The 18,934-nt window shown below is 41.0% G+C and overlaps 1 long non-coding RNA gene across 1 annotated transcript in view; it reads left to right on the forward strand.

The window, feature by feature from the left end:
- Positions 1-4,580: 4,580 nt before the first annotated feature.
- Positions 4,581-18,934, forward strand: part of LOC126259610 (uncharacterized) — a 68,943-nt gene continuing 54,589 nt past the window's right edge. Inside the window, exon 1 of the long non-coding RNA XR_007546539.1 lies at positions 4,581-4,660. This is a non-coding gene — a long non-coding RNA (uncharacterized LOC126259610). The remainder of the gene's footprint in view (positions 4,661-18,934) is intronic.

Here is an 18,934-nt window from a genome sequence, read left to right on the forward strand (position 1 = left end):
CTTTGCAATACTGTAAAAGCAGATAGCGTGTGAATATAGGTGTAAATTTTAATGATTATGCCCAGCCGCTATACAAATAAAAATCCTGACACTCGACAGGTTGTGGAATCGTATGATTTTGCAATATTCAGTTTTGTAGGAACGGACGCGTCCTTGAGGCAACAAACTCCGTTATTCGAGCACAGTGTAGCCAACCAACATATGCATGGGATTTGCACTTCTACAAAAGCAGAAGGGACATACGGGCGTTAGGACTGTGTCGATGTTTCGTGTTGTCCAATCATCTTATGCATTAACAGGTACAAATGAAAACACTTTTAAGTACAATGAGGACTCAGAAAGATAGTAGGTGTGCTCAATTAATAATGATAATAATTGTTTTTATTTTAACATTCATTACATGACACAATTACAAACCGAAGCACTTAACGAATCTTTAAAGTGTCATTTTTCTTCTATTAATGGCATTGTATAAAATTAGCCATAATTACATTTTTAATTAATCAATCAATCAAATTTTATAGTCGTTCAGCTCATAAAGCAATAGACAACGTCAAGATAACTTACATTTTTAACGTTAATTACTAAATACAATTTAGTTTGGGTTACATAAGGCCATCCGCTAGATATAGTGTTGAAAGAAAGTATTTTCAGTTTCAAAAAATTCGTCTACTGCGTAGAAAGGATTATTTACTAGTATTCTGTACAACTTAGCTATGAAGATATTGACAGGTAACTCTTTTAAATCTATACTTAACTTATTGTACAACTTAAGTCCAAGAACTAAATATGAATTCTGTGACTTGGATAGTCGTTGATATGGTACATTTAAACATGATTTGTTCCTGGCATTATGGCTATGTACATCCCTTCTTAATGATATATTTGAAATATTGTTCCTAACATACAATAGAACATTATAGGTGTACAAGTTTATTACCGTCAGGCATTACAATTTAACAAACAAGGGTTTACAGTGTTCTAACTTATCTGAGTTGGTTATTATTCTTACTAATTTTTTTTTTGTAAAAGTAGAATGCCCTTTACGTGACTGCTATTGCCCCACAATAAGATTCCATATGATATGACACTTTAAAAGAAAGCAAAATATGCTGATCTTATATAACTATTAGGGACATGTCTTTTTAAGTTTCTAATTAAATAGATAACTCTTGAGAGTCTGGCAGATAAATGTTTGACATGTTGTTCCCATGTCAACTTGTTGTCTACTATAACACCTAAAAATTTTATTCTTTCTAAGTCATGATTCTCTCTTAAGCTAATGGAAAGTGCCTGGGTCTTACTTTCCTCTAGTAGAAAACCGTTCGCTCTAAACCATAATGAACTCTGAGCAAGGGTATCTTTAACTATATTTTTAGTACGTTCAAATCTGAGCTTTTATTTAAAAAAGTTGTGTCATCGGCGTACATTATTGTGTGAGACTTTACAAAAGATGGCAGGTCATTAATCATAAGTAAAAACAATAGAGGTCCAAGTAATGAGCCCTGTGGCACACCAGACCTAACATTAATCAGATCTGGATTCTCCCTGTTAATGCATACAACTTGTTGGCGGTTCTCAAGGAAGGATTTAATGATATTTATGCTGCTATTAGCAAAACCATAATAGGATAGCTTATTCAGTAAAGTATCATGGTCCACACAGTCAAACGCTCTGCTCAGATCACAAAATGTAGCCTGAGCAAATCCCCTAGCCTCAAACACATCCAAAACAAATTTTACAAGAGAATCCATACCATCTGTTGTGGATTTACCTTTCATGAAGCCATGTTGTTGGTCACTTATTAAGTTTAAGTTATCTAAATACGTAACTTGATTATACATAATTGTTTCAAGAATTTTTGAGAAAACAGGAGTTAACGATATTGGTCTGTAACTAGCGGAACAGTTCTTATCACCTTTCCTATATACTGGGCCCACTCTAGATATTTTTAGTATATCAGGAAACTTGTTTTCAGCTGGACATTTATTTACACAGTAGGTTAAGGGATCAATTATGCAGTTAGTAATATCTTTCAATAAGTTACATGATAAATCATAGTAATCAACGCTATCTGAGGCTTTGAAATTTTTAACTACTTTCAGAATTGTATTGGTACACACCTCTGTGAAGTTGAAAATGCTCTGGTGGGGCCTTCCAAAATAGTTATCGATGAAGTTAAGGACATTTTCTGTAGGTTTGTCTATTGAGCTGCATATTTCTTCAATATATTGGACGCAGAATTTATTGAATTCATCTGGGGATATGGCAATAACGTCTTTTCCTTTAGTGTGTGCCACAGAGTTAATTATACTCCAGGCCTTTTTTGCATTTATTTCTAGACTTTTCAATGAGGGCTGTATTATATAGCTTCTTAGCTTCATTAATAGCCTGTCTATAATTACACTTAACTCTGGAATATAATTCTTTATGTTGTTTAGATTTGCTTGTACATACCAGAATAGAGCGTAACAGTGTTTTTCATTTGTCCTAACTGTGGAGTATACCATTCCCTGTTTTTCCTTCTCTTATAACAACTACTATCCTTAATATTTAGAGTACATTTTCTCAAAGGAATATTATTTTCAAAAGTATTTAAAAATATAGAGAAAAAATCAGTAAAAACAATGTCGGAGGAAGAATGTTGTAGTCTACTGAATAGGGCATCCCAACTGATAAAAGTGAGGGCAAGTCTAAATCTATCTCTCTTCTCTTTGGTCCTAGGTCTTGAGGTTACACTTTTAGCTTTTGGGCTGGAACAGTCTGGAGTTACATTGCTAAGACTAATATATACTGCATTATGGTCTGAGAAATGAAAACTAACTACATCTGAAGACATATGAGTTCTATTAATGTTTGTAAATATATTATCAAGACAAGCAGGGCCCCTGGTAGGTTTGGAGTTAGTATAGTACAGGTTATACTGCCTAAGTACATTCTTGAAATCTGCCACAGTTTTTTTGTCCTGCAGAATATCAAAACTTGAGTTGATGTCCCCTCCAATGACAATAGTATATTGTTCCCATTTTGGTGTACAGAGGGACATTAATAGGTCATCAAATTTCTCAAGAAACATACTGGGGTCTCCACTAGGTGACCTGTAGACTACTACTACTAATATTTTAAGGCACTCAATTACTATACCCGATGTTTCAAAGTGCAGTTCATCACAGGGAGGATTGAGATCTAGCTTACTATACTTTTGTGTAGTCAGTGCTTTTACATATATTGCTACTCCACCATTCAAGTGGTGTTTCCTACTATAGCAATTAACTGAAGTATAATCATCCAGTACTTTGTAACCCAGTTCTTCCTCTTTGCACCAGTGTTCACTTATACATAAGATATCAAACATGTTTTCATTGAAAATTCATTAACAATTAGGTTTTTATCAGTCATACCATGTATATTGCGGAAACATATTTTAAACTCCCCTTTTCGCTTCACTTCATTTGCATGTTTACCTGACTGACTTAACATACTGTTACCATAAAGCAGTTGACCAGGTTGTAACCTAATGGTGCTGGAGTATCTAACCTGGTCTAGCACTGTAAGTTTTTTGACATCTCAGTTGAAACACAGCTCAAATTATCTAATACTATCCTGATATCTAAGTCACTTAAAACACGTTTGCCTAATTTGTTAAAATGTTGACCATGCTTGGTGTGACAATCTCTGTGACAGTTACTAGTGTTTATTATAGAGACATTTTTGAAGTGCTGACCACTGAGGCAAGTCGTGTCGATGAGGCACATTGACAACAATCACGTTGGTGTGGGTCAGTATTTCCAGAGTTTTCTTCAGTGTTATCGTTGGTGTCTCCCTCTCGTTTCTACTAACGTCATTTGCTCCAGCCATTGCAACTACAAAGTCTTTATCTGTCAAGGTGTTGCAGTCTTTCTTGATTGATGCTGATACATCTCGAAAACCTGCCCCTGGTTTTACGATTCTATCTATTGTGCATTCATTAATCGCAGAAGGTCCTCTTTCTGTTAACATAACTGCTAATCCTCGTGCATGGCTGTCAGAATAAATCTTGATTTTCCTATTCTTCTTAGGTGTTAATACGCTATTTGCTGGATTTTGAAGCTCTTTCTGATTCTTCTTAGATGCGACTATGTTATTCCTTACTACAAATAAGTACATGTATACATTTGAAGTTGTCCATGTTTATAACGCGCATTCACTATTCCATTTTATTTACGTGTGTAATCTTTACCATAGTAACTAATCGGTACAAGATGCACACGCCTGTGAGCTGCTGGCACTGGAAGCAAACAACAAAATCTTTTTTGTCACATCCCCTCCCCTGCAGCCAATGTACTAACATAACAAAACAGCATAGACTGCCTAAGGCGCCGCCAAATTTGATATTGATGAAACACCTTGTTATCCACTTGCCCTCTGTACCTCTCACGCCTTGGAGGCAAGCGTATAGAACAACTGTTTCTCTTTGCGTTCCACTTACGAGGCATCATATTTCAACGATGTGACTATCGATAGTCAAAGCGATGATATTAACAGCGCTGGCACTATCGATTAATCGATAGCGTATCGATGTCTAATCTCAACTAATGTCGCCTGTGTCAGTGCCGCTGGCGCGAATAGCCAGTGTGGTTTGAAAGATAGTAATTTCAGCGTTTAAAATTTAATATCACAAGTGGGTTAGCTTATGACATAATATGAGATTCTAGCATTAGTCGAAACTATGTTGCTTCCTCCAGTAATCCAATTAGTCTTGGTGAATAGTAGTACGTGAAGATTGCTGTTTTCCTGATTGTTACAAAACATCATTTTAAAATAAGAACGGACGAATCGGATACCGAGACGCTGACAGGAAAAATGTAAAATCAGTTTAAGTGTTTGTATGGTAGCACACTTGGTCGGTATCACATTGTTACCGAATCTCTTAGTAGTGTACAATGCGAGTCTTCTGAATATTCTTGGAAGTGTGGCTTCGTCTGTTACGTAGATGGATTCTGCGATCTTTTGTGTGTTTCGAAAGGATGTTCGTGTGTTTTGTTTACTATCTGAGGTTTAATTACTGGGGGGGGACTGGCTTAGATCATATTGTTTACCAAGCGTACATAGGTCGAGCGGAGATACTATGTAAACATATTAAAGACAGTGTTAGGTGCTGGAATATGGATTTTCACTACTCTGACCACAAATGCCAGCTTGTAGAGTATGTAAACACAAGCATCCCAAAAATGACAAAAGTTATCGAAAATAAAAGAATCCTAAAAGAGGGTAACATCCTTGCCCTAAGAAATAAATTAGCTATAGAGGACTGGGATCTGGTTTACCAGACTGAAGGATCTGAAAACAAATGGGCCAAATTCTATGATACTATGCTAAGACACTTTGACAGATGCTGCCCTATTAAGAAAATACAAAGAGTGTTCACCCATAACCAAAGTGTAAAAACCAACAGACTGATACTTCCAGCAAATATGATAAAACTCAGGCAAAACATCCAGGACCTGGATGTGTTACACAAGTCAACAAACTTGCAGGTTTTTAACGCCAAGTAGAGCGAAGCCAATAAAACCTTTAAGAAAGAGCTTTCAAATCTAAGAAAACAGATATACAGCAGTGAAATAGCTCAATCAGACAATATAGCCAAGACCTCATGGAGAATTGTAAATCAATTTCGCAAAGCCACACCGAAGCCAGAAACTGAAATTTTAATTATAAGACATGAAGGAAACACAATTAAAGATCCTAAAAGTCTGCAATGTTTTCAATAAATACTTTATATCTGCAGCTGTTAGTCCAATTAATAACACAGTTGTGAGTAGTGAGGTAAAGCTCTGCCCCTTTGAAGAGCCACCTTTTGAATTCAAACAAGTAAGTGAAAAAGAAATAGGCACGATAATAAATAACCTAAAGAATAAGTTCTCATCTGGATGGGATGGTTTGAGTAGTATTGTGATTAAAAAATGTAATAAGGAATTAGTTAAAATAATCACCCACCTGGTAAACTGCAGTATCAGAGAACATACATTTCCAAATGTATTGAAATGGAGCACAGTTAAACCAGTGCATAAAAAAGGATCCAAGGAAGAGGTTTCAAATTTCAGGCCCATATCATTAATACCTGTCTTCAGCAAAGTATTTGAAGTTGTGCTGCTCACACAACTTAAGTGACTATTTCTTGAAAAGTAAGTTCCTAACAGAGACACAACACGGATTCCGAAAATATCATAGTACTATCACAGCAATTACGGAATTCCTTCACAAAACGTATGGTACCCTTGATCAAGGAATGCAAACAGCTGGCATATTTCTAGACCTTACTAAAGTCTTTGACTCGGTAAACCATGAGTTACTTTTAAGTAAACTTGAGTCATACAATGTAAATGCTGCATCCATGCAATTGCTGGCTACATATTTATTTAACCGCATGCAGTGTACAAAGCTGACTTACAAAATCAATAATCAGATCATTAATTTCCAGTCCAAATATGAGACAGTCAAACAAGGTGTACCCCAGGGCTCAATTTTGGGCCCTTTCCTTTTCCTAGTGTACATAAATGATATAGAGCAACCTTTTCAACTCCCAATTGGTAACCTATGCAGATGATACCTCACTGTTATTTCTTGGTAAACAAAATGATGAGTTAACGTTGGTAGCAACTGAGGGACTACAGCAAATAACTACTTATTTCCAAGCTCAAGGTTTGAAAGTTAATATCAGTAAATGTCAGTTATTGCCATTTAAACTTACAAACTCACACCATACCTCTATCAGTAACATAGGTGGAATTGATATAGTGGACACAGAAGGCTGCAGATTTCTAGGTATTCACCTAGATGAAAATCTAAGATGGGTAAACCATATCAAATTTTTATGCAATAAAATCAGCAGCTCATTACATCTAATCAGCCAGTTATCAAAAGTAGTTCCACATCAGACATTAAAAACAATTCATTATGGAACCATTTTTGCACAGATTAATTACGGGATAGAGATATGGGGTTGTGCTGCCGACATACATATGAACAGAATATTAACCCTACAGAAAAGAGCAATCAGAATTATCCATGGATTAGGGTATAGAGATTCATGCAGGGAAATCTTTGTTCATCATAAATACCTCACAGTCTACTCACTGTATCTTTACAAATTAATTATATTTTTTGTGACACATCAAAACAAAGAAACAAAGTGCTCTGATATGCATGCCTATAATACAAGAAATCAAGACTGCTACTACAGACAAAGAACAAAATTAAAAACAACAGACCATAGTCCATGCATTAGTGGTCAAATATGGTACAACAGATTACCGAGCTCTATAAGGTGCCACAAAGGGAACTTATTCAAAGTGAAACTGAAACATTTCTTGATTGACAAGTGTTTATACTCTTTAAGTGAATATTAATATTAAACTAAAATAAATTATTGTGTATATATATATATATATACACTCCTGGAAATTGAAATAAGAACACCGTGAATTCATTGTCCCAGGAAGGGGAAACTTTATTGACACATTCCTGGGGTCAGATACATCACATGATCACACTGACAGAACCACAGGCACATAGACACAGGCAACAGAGCATGCACAATGTCGGCACTAGTACAGTGTATATCCACCTTTCGCAGCAATGCAGGCTGCTATTCTCCCATGGAGACGATCGTAGAGATGCTGGATGTAGTCCTGTGGAACGGCTTGCCATGCCATTTCCACCTGGCGCCTCAGTTGGACCAGCGTTCGTGCTGGACGTGCAGACCGCGTGAGATGAGGCTTCATCCAGTCCCAAACATGCTCAATGGGGGACAGATCCGAAGATCTTGCTGGCCAGGGTAGTTGACTTACACCTTCTAGAGCACGTTGGGTGGCACGGGATACATGCGGACGTGCATTGTCCTGTTGGAACAGCAAGTTCCCTTGCCGGTCTAGGAATGGTAGAACGATGGGTTCGATGACGGTTTGGATGTACCGTGCACTATTCAGTGTCCTCTCGATGATCACCATGGTGTACGGCCAGTGTAGGAGATCGCTCCCCACACCATGATGCCGGGTGTTGGCCCTGTGTGCCTCGGTCGTATGCAGTCCTGATTGTGGCGCTCACCTGCACGGCGCCAAACACGCATACGACCATCATTGGCACCAAGGCAGAAGCGACTCTCATCGCTGAAGACGACACGTCTCCATTCGTCCCTCCATTCACGCCTGTCGCGACACCACTGGAGGTGGGCTGCACGATGTTGGGGCGTGAGTGGAAGACGGCCTAACGGTGTGCGGGACCGTAGCCCAGCTTCATGGAGACGGTTGCGAATTGTCCTCGCCGATACCCCAGGAGCAACAGTGTCCCTAATTTGCTGAGAAGTGGCGGTGCGGTCCCCTACGGCACTGCGTAGGATCCTACGGTCTTGGCGTGCATCCATGCGTCGCTGCGGTCCGGTCCCAGGTCGACGGGCACGTGCACCTTCCGCCGACCACTGGCGACAACATCGATGTACTGTGGAGACCTCACGCCCCACGTGTTGAGAAATTCGGCGGTACGTCCACCCGGCCTCCCGCATGCCCACTATACGCCCTCGCTCAAAGTCCGTCAACTGCACATACGGTTCACGTCCACGCTGTCGCGGCATGCTACCAGTGTTAAAGACTGCGATGGAGCTCCGTATGCCACGGCAAACTGGCTGACACTGACGGCGGCGGTGCACAAATGCTGCGCAGCTATCGCCATTCGACAGCCAACACCGCGGTTCCTGGTGTGTCCGCTGTGCCGTGCGTGTGATCATTGCTTGTACAGCCCTCTCGCAGTGTCCGGAGCAAGTATGGTGGGTCTGACACACCGGTGTCAATGTGTTCTTTTTTCCATTTCCAGGAGTGTATATAGTACTAAACTTATAAAAAAAATGCTATGACGTTTGCAAAAGACACCAGTTGGTGTCTCAATGCAAAAAAAATACAATAAATAAAATAAAATAAATAGATCGTGTATGAATATGATGGTATGCACTAATGCCGTTCAGATTTGAGCGTAGATGCCCATCAGACTGGTCTATAATGTAGCTGTAGATGTTTTCGCGTTGAGGTCCCATTAGTTCGTTGTTGGTTTAGTAGTGTCAACCATTGGATATTTTATTCAGTGACTTCTGTACGACTGAGTATTGCGGTTTTTTGGGAATCGTGTCTCCGCCTTGTTAATGACGTCATCAGTATATAGGCGTGATATCTCATTTTTTCCTAAGACCCATTGAGCCAGTGAACCCCAACAACTAACGACAATACTCCGCACATCTATACGCTAGGCGACAAAAGCCCTTCGATACCTCCTAATATCGTCTCCCACCGTTTGCCCAGCGTAGTGCAACAACTCTACTTGGAGTGGACTCAATCAGTCATCGGAAGTCCCCTGCAGAAATATTGAGCTGTGCGCCTCTATAGGCGTCCATAATTGTGAAAATTTTGGCGGAGCAGGATTTTATGAACGAACTGACCTCTACATTATGATCTATAGATGTTTAATGGCATTCATATTGGGCGACCAAATCATTCGTTTGAACTGACCAGTATGTTGTTTAAACCAATCGTAAACAGTTGTGGCCCAGCGAAATTGCATTGTCGTCCATAAAAATTCCACCGTTGTTTGGAAACATGAAGTCTATGAATGGCTGCAAACGGTCTCAAAATAGCCGAACATAACCATTTCCAGTCAATAATTCATGCAAACATAGCTAGCACCGTTGTGGAGCTGTCACCAGCTTGCACAGTGCCTTGCTGGCGGCTTGGGTTGATAGTTTCATGGGGTATGCACCACACTCGAACCCTACTGTCAGCTCTTACCAACTGCAGTTGAGACTCATCTGACCAGGCCATCGTTTTGTGGTCATCTAGTGTACAACCGATATGGTCACGAGCCTGGGAGAGGCACTGCAGGCATTGTCATTCTATCAGCAAAGGCACTCGCATTGGTCGGTCTGTGCCATAGCCCATTAGTGCCAATTTTCGCCACTGTGGCGTAACGGATACATTCGTTGTATGTCCTACATTGATTTCTGTGGTTATTTCGTGCAGTGCTACGCGTGTGTTAGCACTGACAACTCTACACAAATGTGGCTGCTCTCGGTTGTTAGGTGAGCCGGCCGCGGTGGTCTCGCGGTTCTAGGCGCACAGTCCGGAACCTTGCGACTGCTACAGTTGCAGGTTCGAATCCTGCCTCGGGCATGGATGTGTGTGATGTCCTTAGGTTAGTTAGGTTTAATTAGTTCTAAGTTCTAGGGGACTTATGACCACAGCAGTTGAGTCCCATAGTGCTCAGAGCCATTTGAACCATTTTGTTAGGTGAAGGCCGTTGGCCACTGCATTGTCTGTGGTAAGAGGTAATGCCTGAAAATTGGTATTTTCGGCACACTCTTGTCACTTTGGATCTTGGAATATTGAATTCCGTAACAATTTTCAAACTGAATGTCCCATCTGTCTAGCTCCAACTACCATTCCATGTTCAATTTTGATAGTTCCTGTCATGCTGCCATAATGACGTTGGAAACCTTTTCATGTGACACCTTTGCCAATGCGCTGACCTTTTATACATTGTGCATGTGGTACTACTGCCATCTGTATATGTGCATGACTTTTGTCGTGTGTGTGTGTGTGTGTGTGTGTGTGTTTGTGTGGGCGCGTGCGCGCGCCCACTTGCTTGAGAGAGAGACAGAGAGGAAAAGAATGTGTCTCTATCTCTCTCTGTCTTTGTCTTTGTTGGCATTACAGAAGCATCCGATTCCACCCTTCTGCCTTGACACATGACATGGTCAGTTTGGCGGAAACAGCTTGGTCCAGCATATACAATATGGCAACAATGAAGTCAATACATAAACACCAAGGCCCACGTCAGCTTTGTAGTGCTACGGCCAAAACTCGGGCCTCTGGTGACCCAGCTCTGCATGCACCGACTCTCGAGTGTTTGTCGTTTCTCCTTCTTTAAATTACTGTTCGGTGATTATTATTTACTCTTGATATTAAAGGAATACTGCTGTCAGTAATACTATTGTCTTTAAATTACTTCAAACTTTTGGCCTCAAAAGAGTTTGATTAATATATTTAACAACACACTGCAACGGTTTCGACATTTTATGAAAAGGAAAGGCGTGGCACTCACTCACAGTGATACTCATAAATAATTGTTTTATACTTCACTATTGAATTTTGTTTATCAAATAGTCTCTCTCTCTCTCACACAGACAGACACACACACACACACACACACACACACACAGAGAGAGAGAGAGAGAGAGAGAGAGTGGCAAGTTACATAACAGGATAACAGTGCAGAAAAATTGTGAACTGTTTTTGTTTAATGTTTCACAATAGCATATTTAATGTGAAACATTGTACTTCATATTCTGTCCCAGCACTAAATTTCACCCATTCACTGTGGAAATGGAGTGTTTAGCTCCAAATATTACACAAACTAACCCCAAAAACTGTAAAAGTCAAACATACAACCTTTAAAGTGAAATCTTCCGTCTTTCTTTGACAGACACTTCATTAAAATTTGAGTTAAAAACTTGTCGTAAAGGGCAAGGGGCAATCAATTACATTTTAAAAAAGAAATGTATTCAGTATTTACATAGTGATTTGTTGAAAAACTACACATTCCATGATTTTTAAAGTAGTATAATACATTATTTATACCTGTCATTGACATTTTGTGGTGGAAAGTATAATGACTGTGTTAGAAAACTGTATTTATTTTACCACATATTAATTAACAGTAGAAACTTCTCCACTGATGCAGTGAGTTAACAAATTAATAAAATTCAGCACAAAAATACTCTATGTTGTCCTCAGTTTCATTAACCGCCTGGCACATTTATTACTGCTTATAGAATCATTGACATTTTTAGGTTGGTTGTTTATCATTACTTAATAGGATAGGAGGTTAATATTTTGCGGTACGTTCTTCAAAGTTCTCTGACATTTCCAGACATTACTTAAGTCAACTTCACCAAGATCACAGTCTCCACCTTTAAGCAACATATTTTGTGCAAGACAGAAAGCTGATGTGAATCACTAATGAAACTACCTGAATACAAATGTAATATTGCTTTCAGCATGCACCAAACAAGGCCAGTCACCGTAACAGCAGTCAACTTTCCTTGATCATATTCTCTTACAAAGTAATTTGGGATGGATATTTCAACTTCCTTATCAGGAAGCATCAAAGAGGTGCAAACCTCACATTTTTTTTTTAGAAAAAGCCCCTTCTTTACAGCATAACCAGAAATGTACATCAGCAGGAAATTTTCTGCTACCTGTGACACTTCAAAATTCTCCCGTAACATTGCAGAATATTTTTCAGCAGTCACACATTTATTGGATATTCCAGAGCAAGGAGGCAAAGTACACAGAGGAATATTTTTATTCAAAGAATTTAGTAATACCATATCTTTAACCCTTTAACTGGACGTGTTAACGCGCACGCCTTTGTACCTGTCGCTGTGTGCTCTGAACGTGTTTACGTGCACCACCAGTCCTTCTACCTGGTACTCTGAACGTGTCTATGTTTCATAAACCATAGACATGTTCAGAGTACCAGGTAGGACTGGTGGCACACGTAAACACATTAGGAGCACACAGGGACAGGTACCAAGGTGCGCGCGTTAACACGTCCAGAGCAGACACGTACAGAGTACCAGGCAGAAGGACTGGTGGCACTTAAACACGTTCAGAGCACACAGGGACAGGTACAAAGGTACGCGTGTTAACATGTCCAGAGTAGTAAAAAGGTTAATTTCCCTTCACTTTCATGTATCTGAATGTAACTTACTAATTTACCCCACTCATTTGACGGTAACTACTAAAACTATCTTCCAGATTGTCATTCTGAAACTTACTCAGTAATATATTAATCTGGCTTATAATGATCAAATTCATGTGGAATCAGTAGTAAAAACCCATCAAATGTACTGATTAAGAGCTCAAAGTATTGGAGTTATGAACACTCTACCTCCAGTTTTTTAACCATAAAGCCATTTTCTTAAAAAAACCTAACTGTAACGAGCTGTTTACCGTAATAGGCTGCCTATATTGATCATTAAACCTTTCACCTTCATGTGCACCTTTCACATTAAGAGTGTGCCACCAATTACAAAGATGAAGTATGTTCAGAGCCTGCAAAATCTGTCTCTCGTGAAGCTAAGACCTTTAAAGCAGCAACATTTCAATCATCAAAAATCTTGAGTGCAAGGTTAACGTTTTGGTGCTGAATATTGGAAGGCCTTAAATGACAATGAATGACTGAGTCTCACCAACGAACCATTTCCTTCTTGTACATCAATTCTAAATACTCAAAGTCGGCAGTAACTACAACTTCAAAATTGTCAAAATTTGGAAACTTCAAGAATCTAGTAACCCAGTTATTATGGATACATTTCAGTATATGTACTGTGTCAAAAATTAGGAACAACTTTTTAGTACTGTCATTAGGATGTTGACCACAGGGCTGCAAAATACCACTGAAAATGAAGTCCCATGCTTCTTGACAGAGCGTAGGGGAACGATGCAGCAGACCCACGCCGCTTTGCTAGGCAAGGTCCTAGTGGAGGTGGTTTGCCATTGCCTTCCTCCAACTGTGACGGGGATGAATGATGATGATGAAGATGACGACACAACAACACCCAGTCATCTCGAGGCAGGAAAAATCCCTGACCCCGCCGGGGGAATCGAACCCAGGACCCCATGCTCAGGAAGCGAGAACACTACCACTAGGGGTCAGTAACTCATAAGTTTTCCAATTTACTGTATTATTATCTGAAATTGAAGATAACACAGTAAACTTCTTTTTTTACTTCAGTAATTATATTTAGTAACATATTTCTTAGCTGTTGATCAGTTAAATTATTACCTGGTATGACAGTCACAACATCTTTAAATTTTGAAAATATGCTGGATATCATGAAAACCTGAGCTGTTTCGGCAAGATCATTGCTATTAATTGTACTGGCACCATAAATTGTGTCTCCTTTAAAGATCAAACAAGGCTTGATGTAAATTACATTGAGGAATACATTTACCACAAGTGATCTTTCAAAAATATTTTATTAACTTTCAAATAATCTACACTGCGATCTATAGTTATATTATTTAAACTGAACTTACCTGTCAGCTTGCTGGTAGTGCATGGATGTGGAAAATATATAGGTAACCAATATTGTCCACAGCTGCGTATGCTGGCGGTGAATGAACACACAGAGAAGTTGGCAGTAATGTGTTCCCACAGTATCTACGACTTGTCAGTTCTTGTTTGGAACTGAATCTGCTAAACTATCAGCTGCAGCTGTGAACATGAGTCACCTGAAAATTTATCTTCTAACACTTTCACTATATTGTCAACCACCAAACACTTTTTTAAGTTGGCTCCTTCAGATGCTTTTGACTCAACATTTCAATAATCTATCAAATACATGCTTGGTTTTTAATGACTTATATTCAGGGGCACTTTATGCTGGGGAATTTTGTATCTACTGACAGAAAGCAGCACACTTAAATCAGTGTTAACAGTTACAGAGCCTAAAATAGTTGGCAATTCATTACTGATGTCAATAAAGCATAGCACTGCCTTCTGTTCACACTTGATACAGCACTCCTGTATCTTGCTGATATGGCTTGCACGTGAAAAGTAATTGCATATGTTCCCCAAATTTTTAGTAGCATTTGTTCTTCATATTGCCCGTGATCTTCCAAACTTCTTGCCACTGCTTTCTCAAGAATGTCACATTCTACATCACACAATCTTCTACATGAGGGTCCAGATGTTGTCAAGTATTCTGGTAAATTTGGAAAAATTTAAGGCACTGCTTTTGGTTTTAGCTTGGGATACCTTCTTTCAAATGTTTTTATTTCTCCATCAAATACAGACTTTTCTGTCTTGATTATGCACTATTCAGTAAGACATTTTATGTATATTACTGGTTTCTTTAGCTTTGAGAAATCGGTGGGAACTTTCCTTAGCCACTTTTTCTTTAGTTCCTCATTGCTTGGTAACGAAAATGTGCTGACAGCTTCATTTTGAGATCTGAAATTACTTTTACAGCCAGCCACTCTGCAGCACCTTGGAATTTCTAGTACCAGTATCTGAAAACAGAAATTCAGTGTAGTTTTTGCAATGTACGTATACATATTTTAAAAAGTATTTGAACACATTTACTTAGTTTACGATGCAGCATTCAGCATAACCTCTCAATCAGACACAAGTGTTCTCTGCTTATCAAGTAGTCACAAAAAGTAATTATATTAGCATTTATGAAGTACTTGCTGTTCAAAGAAATGCAAATTCATGAACTTTCCTTTGGAAACAGAAGATTGTAGCAGCTAATACTTAATACACAATTCAATACAAAGTTCAGCTTACTGAGCAACATATCTCAAGCCGCACGGCTTATGAACAACAGATCTACTCTGTCTGACTCGCAAACAAGATGGCTTCCAGTGCCCAGGCCAGTATCTTTAGTTGGCTGTGATCACACGCCAACAAACGCAAACAAAAATAAAAATGACACAATAACGTCTCACTCCAAAATAAAAATGATACTAATGGGACAACTGCAGGAAACTGGGAGTTTAGGGCGGGGACAAGCTAAATATACAATAAAAAACACCACACTATCCTAAAACAAATGATATAACAAAATTTAAATCACAGTATTTCTCTACACCAACAAAACCGCATGAAACAGACATTTCCCTTGACCCATATACCTCAACTGCAACTATTGATACCAAAAACTCAACACGTACGCCCCCTGCGGGTTCGGGGGTAAGAATAGGCCCGCGGTACTCCTGCCTGTCGTAAGAGGCACCTAAAAGGAGTCTCAACTGTTTTGGCCTTTAATGTGATGGTCCCCTAAGGGGTTTGACCACTCCATTTCAAAATTTTTCGGTTAGTGCGTACCATTTGGGGAGGGACGCCTTGCGTGGTGCACCTTGCCCTAAGATCTGGCACTCCCGATATTGTCATGGAGTTGGACTTAAACCGAGCTTCTGGCCACATCAGCTGCAGTATGTTCCAGGTAGCATACATTCCCTCCATTGCACACTTCCATCTTTGCCCTCGTGATATACATGGATATTCAACACGCGACATCCAGCATGGTAACCAGTCTGTTGTGGTGGGGTAGTCATGTACCCTCTTGGTGGTAGCCCCCTGACTACACAGGGATTGCACTGCTGATGCCTGAGCTGCTACCTCCCCATGTATGCCGAGGAGTAGATGCCTATCCCTCTGGGGCATCAGGACTCCCGGCAAAGGCCATCCTGCCAGGTGGTCTTTGCTGTGGCTGGGTGGCGCCCGCGGGGAGAGCCATTGGTCAGAGTGGGTGGCATCAGGGCGCATGACCCACAATGAAGCGTGGTACATCATCTCTCGCTGGTGGGCCTCCACCAGCAATCTCGAAGCGATCGAGGTCTAACCTCAATGGCAAGCAATATGATCTGAGGTCATTTCCTTCCCTGGCGACTCCATGGGAGGAACGTATGGCTAAAGACGGCAGTGCAGATTATTCACCCCGGTACCTTGTCTGTATGTGAGTTGATGGTGAATCATTTATGTTGAGAAAGCCTCAATTTTTTGTGGAGCATATAGAGGACACATTCGGGGAGGTGGAGGGCTTGTCCAAAATGCACTTTGGTTCAGTTCTAATCCAAACAGCATCCTCCGCCCGGTCACGGAGGTTGCTCGCTTGTGACAAGTTGGGGGATGTTTCAATTACCATCACGCCCCATAAGAGTCTAAACATGGTCCAGGGTATTATATTCCATAGAGATCTTCTTCTGCAGTCAGATGATGAACTACGTGCCAACCTAGAACAACGAGGTGCTCACTTCACCTTGGCCTTCGAGGGTGATGTCTTACCCGAAAAGGTCAAGGTGATGGTTTACCGCTGTGGTGTGAAGCCATATATCCCTCCTCCGATGCGGTGTTTTAAATGCTGGAAGTTTGGGCATATGTCATCCCGATGTACTTCCGGCATCACGTGTCGAGATTGTGGATGTCCTTTGCATCCCAATACTCCATGTGCCCCGCCTCCCATCTGTGTTAACTGCGGAGAACACCATTCCCCCTGCTCGCCGGACTGCCGGGTATTCCAAAAAGAACGTCTGCTGTGCAGCAAGCTACCTTAATTTAAGTATTAACTGTATTTTTCTTACTTGTCACTTCTTCTTCCGTGTGTTTTTGCTTTTAGGAAGCTTTAATTGTCGAGTGCTAGTAATAGTGTTCCATAGATTTCGTGTTTGTTTTGAATACAGTCAGTGAGTCCCTTTAGTCAACCATAGTGCCAGTAGTGCTAGTGTTTGTTTTCAATACAGTCCAGAGACAGGTAGTGCTATTTTCATTGTTTTCTACAAGAAGTGGCTAGCAACCACAGTTTACTTAGTTTAGTCAGCCGCCTTTAGTGAACTAGCAGTCTAGTTAAAAGTTGATTAACTCTACAGTAAATTGATTTCTTAGGATGGATAGGATGTGTGACTGCTGTGTATGGACGCAGGAGGAGCTGGCCACTGTTTGCGAACAGCTGAACGTGTTGATGGCCGCAGTCAGCCGTCTCCAGGCTGCTGCCTCGGAGTGTAGCAGCAGTGGGTAGTCTGGTGCATCCTGTGGTACACCCCAGGTGTTACATGCTTCACCCACTGTCCCTGCTGTCGGGACATCTTCGCGGGTACCGGGCGCGGTTGGGCCACCCTCTCCCCAAGGGGAGTGGCGGGTTCAGCGGCGTTCACGGCGCACGATGCGGAGGGTCAATGTGGAGGCTGGCTGTGTGGCATCGCCCGCTCTGCCTGTGAATGGACATGTGGCTGCTCCTTCAGCAAGGTCTGAGCAGGCACATGGGGGGAGGGGTTTATTAGTTATTGGGAGCTCCAACGTTAGGCGGGTGATGGAACCCATTAGGGAAATAGCGGAAAGGTCGGGGAAGAAGGCCAGTGTTCACTCTGTCTGCTTGCAGGGGGTTCTCATCCGAGATGTGGAGGAGGCCCTGCCGGCGGCGATAGAGAGCACTGGGTGCACCCGACTGCAAATTGTTGCTCATGTCGGCACCAATGACTCCTGCCGTTTGGGTTCAGAGGTCATCCTCAGTTCATACAGGCGGTTGGCGGAATTGGTGAATGCGGAAAGCCTCGCTCACGGGGTGGAATCAGAGCTAACTATTTGTAGTATCGTTCCCAGAACCGATCGCAGTCCTCTGGTTTGGAGCCGAGTGGAAGCCTTAAACCAGAGGCTCAGACGATTCTGCGGAGATCTGGGATGCAAATTTCTCGACCTCAACTATCGGGTGGAGAAATGTAGGGTCCCCCTGAATAGGTCAGGTGTGCGCTACACGCCGGAAGTGGCTACAAGGGTAGCGGAGTACGTGTGGAGTGCACATGTGGGTTTTTTAGGTTAGAGAATTCCCTCCCTAGGTCCGACAAGACGCCTCCTGAGACGCAGCAAGGTAGGAATAGGCAAAATGCAAAAGGGAATAACAATATTAATGTGCTAATAGTAAACTGCAGGAGTGTCTATAGAAATATCCCAGAACTGCTCTCATTAATAAACGGTCACAACACCCATATAGTACTAGGGACAGAAAGTTGGCTGAAACCAGACGTAAACAGTAATGAAATCCTAAACTCAGATTGGAATGTATACCGCAGAGACAGGCTGGGCAGTGAAGGGGGAGGCATGTTTGTAGGGATAAGAAGTGCAATAGTATCGAAGGAAATTGACAGAGATCCGAAATGTGAAATAATTTGGGTGAAGGTCACGGTTAAAGTAGGCCCAGACATGGTAATTGGATGTCTCTATAGGCCCCCTGGCTCAGCAGCTGTTGTGGCTGAGCACCTGAAGGATAATTTGGATAATATTTCAAGTAGATTTCCCCACCATGTTATAGTTCTGGGTGGAGATTTTAATTTGCCGGATATAGACTGGGAGA

The sequence above is a fragment of the Schistocerca nitens genome, chromosome 5 (assembly GCF_023898315.1).
Source record: "Schistocerca nitens isolate TAMUIC-IGC-003100 chromosome 5, iqSchNite1.1, whole genome shotgun sequence".
Lineage (NCBI taxonomy): Eukaryota > Metazoa > Arthropoda > Insecta > Orthoptera > Acrididae > Schistocerca > Schistocerca nitens.